Source organism: Crocodylus porosus, unplaced genomic scaffold, assembly GCF_001723895.1.
Source record: "Crocodylus porosus isolate Cpor-Errol unplaced genomic scaffold, CroPor_comp1, whole genome shotgun sequence".
Taxonomy (NCBI): Eukaryota; Metazoa; Chordata; order Crocodylia; family Crocodylidae; genus Crocodylus; species Crocodylus porosus.
In genome coordinates this window covers 12,057,247-12,062,538 of record NW_017728947.1, presented here as the reverse complement: position 1 = coordinate 12,062,538, position 5,292 = coordinate 12,057,247, and positions in this window count along the sequence as shown.

Sequence of the window (5,292 nt, the reverse complement as noted above, 5' to 3'; positions counted from 1 at the left end):
GAAGCCTTCCCTGGAGTCCTGGGGGACTCCTAGGGCTGCAGCAGTGGTGACCACAGTGCTTGGAGTCTGGCTGGCAGCTGAAGTGTAGCTTTGGCTAGGCAGGCTACAATTTTGACAAGCGTGCGATGCCCCTCAATGTGCCCCTTTTTTCTTTTTTTTTTTTTTTTTTGCATGGGTTTTTTTGAACCCTGGATATCCAAGGTCAAACCCCACCCCCACACTGCTCCCTTGCAATGCAGAGAACAGCTGAACGTGCAGTATGTGGCACTACAGACATGTCTGCAGCACCACATACCACATGGCCATGCTTCTTTAGTCACAGCCTTAATGTGTTTTTTCAGCCCCCATCCTGTCTTCTTTTCTCTTAATTGTATGATCCCTTTTAGTCAGGTGTTCCCTCTAAAAACAATGCCTGACTCTGATGTCTGACCTTAGGATTGCTCAGGTCCCACAGCAGGGTGCATCAGCTGTACCTGCTTTTAAAAGGATAACAAATGCTTTTATGTGGAGATAAGTCCAAGATCATCCAAGAGGCTGACTAACACTGGCTAGAGGGTGAACAGGCAATATCTATAACATATAAGCCATGGTAACATGTATTAGCATAGACCTGAAAACATGTCCCATATGTAGATGTCCTTGAGCCTATTCTGGCAAATGATCTGCATGTTAGGGCACACAGTTGTACAGTTCACCTAACAGATCAACCATAGCATTCTCCTCAGTTCATACTGCTTAATAATGAATTCAACTAGTATTCCTGACAGGATTTAACAGGTGCTAAACCCATTGATCATCAAAATTGCACCACCTTCTTTTAGTGTTTGGAGGATTAATATTTCTTTTTTTACTACATCATTAAGTATTGTAATAATTCAGTAGCTCTTTACTTATCCCACTGAAAAAGTCAATAGTATACTTGAATTGTTACTGGCCTGTGGAAGTACCATAACACCTCTAACAGTGTTAAATTATATTACTAATTAACTGAAAAATGGAGCCATTACATTTCAAACCACAATAAATGTATCCACCTGTCTCAAAGAGATATTTAAATTTCTTTTCACAAATCATGGAAAGCTGGATTTATGATGCATTAAAAATTTTCCCAAATATACTAATTGCACACAACTGACAAAAGTAAAAAAAAAATAGAGTAACCCACTTCTCAACATATAGTTTGCAGATATCAACTGCATTCCCACTGGTGTATAAGCAATACACAGTGATAACCCATGTGCTGCCAAGAACCGCAACTGAAAACATAGTTCCAGCAAAGTTCACCAAAGGTCAGTAGAAACATTTGCTCCTCCAGTCACTGGAACAAATTACTCAGAGTTCAATTATATGGACAAATGTACTGGATACACATGTCCCATGTGTGATTAAAAAGCCAACCAGTGAGCCCTATTTTACCCTATGTTTGGATTATACTAAAACAACAGTGAACAGTATTTCTTGTGAAAATCAAAAGGTGAATAACTAGAGGCATGAATGGATAGGAAGAAAGATGACATAAGTGATAGGATATATCTTGGGCATTGATGCAAAAATATAGGCTGAATTATATAACAAAGAGTGTCCCAAAAGAAAAATCATGCAAGGTTTTATTTCCCGAAAAGAAAAATTTCTTTCATTTGCTTAAAAGGTCTTGTTTTTTCTCCTACTGCATAAGAGTTGTTTTTTTAATTACTGTTGTTAAAGCTATTGTTTTATTTTCATATAAATTCAAGAAAAAGCTGTGCTGAAATATCCAACAGAGGGAGCTAGAGGGGGTAACATACAATAGCTAGAATGAAGGGATGACTTTAACAAGTACTCTAAACAAATTTTAATGAATGCATGTGCTGTAGCTGGAGAAGAGGAGATTATAGTAGTTAGGGCACAAAATAATCAGGGCTTGGACAGATGTTGATGACACAGACAAAGAAAAAAGGCCAAAACTTTGAAACATTCAGGTATAAATAACAAAATTGTAAAGGGGCCTGGATCAAAGGAAAGACAGAAGCCAAAGAGAGAGCCAAGATTATTGGCTTATGTAAAAAGCAAAATGTTGGATTGTCCATCTTGTTATTAACATGTTTTGAAGGAAGGGAATCTGCAATGAAGATGACAATTTGATATCTTGCAATATCAAATTCCAGTTTTTCATTGAACAATCCATCAAGTAGTAACTGGAGACACTCTTTAATTAAATCAATAGCCACTATGTAAAGCTGTTATATGTTTTAACAAGTGATCCTTTACAAAATCCACCAACATCCATCAATACATTTCTGGTAGCGGTATTTTCTTTAATCAGTAAAACATTTTGTATGTGACCCTGAAATTAAGTCTTCTAATTTATCTTACTTTCCAATCTGTATTGCTTAGTATTCCATATTTTATGGAGAGACAGACCTGCCAAGACATGAAACAAAAATTCTTACATCTAAAAAAAATCTCACATTAAAAAAAAAAAAGAAATGATCTTGTTAATAGTCTATGCATAGAAATATCTGGGAATTAATCTTAATTATTCTGTGGCCACAACAAAACTAATCCCTGCAGACAAACATGTAAGAAAAAATTTCTGTGTAGATCGTACTTTCTAAATGACTTGAGTTAGGAAAGAATGCAATCCCATGAGAGCATTTCTTTAGCTGAATTAAACATGTAAGTAAAATTGTGTTGTAAAACCTGACTACCCCATTTGTTTGTGTAGACATAGCTTAAAGCTGCAAGGACAGGTTTTTAAAAGTACAGTATGTAGGCTGCTAAAGGTGCAGATCAATGTGATATGCATCTAATGCTCACTGAAATGAAGAGTCCAGGCATCTTTTAAGATCCTGTTAGTAGACTAAATACTTCTAGTAATCTGGCCCCATGCAATTAGTCCCATCCACCTCAGAGGGACTAGTCACGTGAGTGAGGCTGTTAGTACTGGCCCTCAAAAGCTTCAGTTAATGACAACTGAAGTTGTGACCCAGCCACATGGTTCAATCAACAAATGGTGTGACAAAACAAGCAATAAGCAGCAAAGTTATTCCACAAAATATGCACAATAACTTTGTGGCTTGTTCGTATGATGCCACTGACTGAATTTGTGGTCAAATGCTCCCTTGACAGGGCTCCCAGCTGCAGGCTGCTCCACTGTGAGCCCTGGAACTGAAGAGGGGGCAGTGTTCCCTGCCAACTGTAGGGCTCACATCAGGGGCAGCCACAGGGTTGGTTGTAGGGGCAGCATCCTCCATCAGCTGCAGAGCTCACAGAGCGGGCAGCATTCCCTGACAGCCATGTTTTGTGTGAGCCTTGGCACTGCAGGCTTTGCAGCAGCAGGAGCTGCTGTAAGGGGAGCCTGGGATCATGATCCTGAGCTCCCCCTGCACCAGCAATAAGACATGATGGGATCTGAGGCTAGATCCCACAATCATACCCCATGTGTGCACCTGGCAAGAGGTCTGATTGTATGGCTGGAGCATCACATCCTATCATTCTTTTATCTGAAGGTCTAGGGCAGAGGTTGGAGGGCCACTTAATGAGTTTTGGTGAGCTGTTGAGGGACAAGGAGGAGTACAGGGACATGATAATTAATCCTATCTGGGCAACTGCTGAGAGCCTGATGTGGGAGAGCTGTGCCCTGTGCTATTCTGCCACTGCCAGGGCAGGGCTGCACAGCACACAGACTCCTCTGCCTCTCTGCATCCATCCTCCCCCTCTGCCCAGCTTCCTGTCAGTGCCGTGCAGTCCTGCCACTGCAGCTGCCACCAGCGGGGCCTGCATGGGATGGGGTGCTATGCAGTGTGCCAAGTAGCCATTCTGCCTGCCTACCCACTGCGATGAGCCACTGCAGCCACGTTGCATCAGGAAAGCCTCCGCAGCTAGCACAGGTGCCAGGACTGTTCAGCTGTGGCACCAGTGGGAAGTGGGGTGGGGAAAGGGGGGATGGATATGGGAGGGATAGAGGAGTGTGTACTGCCCAGCTGTCTGAGGCAGAAGGGAATGGCATGGGGCACCGCCCATCCCCCTTAGGCTCCCAGTGGCAGCCAGCCAGCTGAATAGGATCACTTGGTAGGCCAGATACAGCCCACAGGCTGTATTTTGCCCACTGCTGGTCTAGGGGCCCCCTCTGTGAGGGAGCCAGAGCTTCAGCACTGCAGTCTTGAGCCTAGGGTCTGGGTCATGGCTTTTCTGTCCTCCCAACTGCAGGGCCAGTTTGAAGCAAGGAGTCAGGGGAGCCAAATGATGCTTTGATCATGCTGCTCCCACAGCTCTTCTCCTCAGGCAGCACCCAGTCCCAGGCCCGTGCCCCCACCCCCGATGGAGCATTGGCAATGTGTAAGGGGTACACGCTGGTGCATGTGCACCCCCTGACATTGGCACTGGTACTGTCTGTGGGTGGTCCCCGGTGGTTGCTGGCTGCCACTACCAGCAGCACCTGCAGGTGATTGCCATGCCCTCCCAGCCTCCAGCCGCACACGGCATTCATGTGATGAGGGACGGGAGGGAAGGAGTTCATTCCCAGCCCTGGCTAGTGCAGGGAAGGTGGCAGGCAGCAGGTGCTACAAGCTCCTTGGCAGCGAATGGCAACGCAGTCTGTGACACTGAAGCTGCGCTGCCAGGTCTTAAATCCAAAACGATGGTATCTGCTGAAAAACTACTGCACGTGGAAAAAATACGCAAACAAGCCTGCAAACAAATCTTCTTATTGACTTCATATTGCTCACTAAGTCTCCAGTGAGAGGTGGGTCATCGAAGTGGAAGCATTTTTTTTTTTTTATTGCGAGACAAGCAGTCATAAAAAAATAAGCGCTGGCAGCAAACCCAGAAGTGGGCTCAGCTTCGAAAGTGACTCGGGTTTTGCATAGAGGCTGCATCCAGTCGTGGCCTCGAAAACGATCCTAGGCTTTGTGTTCTCCTACGTTTCCAACGCTAGTTTTCCCGCTATTGCTCGCATATGGTACAAGGGTGAAGCGAGGACACCAAGACGACAACTCCCGTACACCTGGCAGCCCCGTGCTGGAGCGGAGCGGGGCGCGGCGGAGCACCCGTGAAGCGAGCGGGCCGCGCGGTCACACTGAGGCGGACAGGTAAAAGCGCCCTTCCAGTGAGAACAGTAGGCTGGCTCCGTCCGCGCCTCGGCTGGGCTCATCAGAACAAGTGGGTGAAGCACCCCGCCCACTTCGTGCCGCCACAGGGGTGGCTGGGCAGGGGGAAAGGGGCGGAGCCAAGCGGCTCGCGCCAATGAGCGTTTCCCCGCCCCCGCGCGGCCGTTGGAGCGCAGCAGCCCGGGCGGCTCTTGAGGCTCCCGCG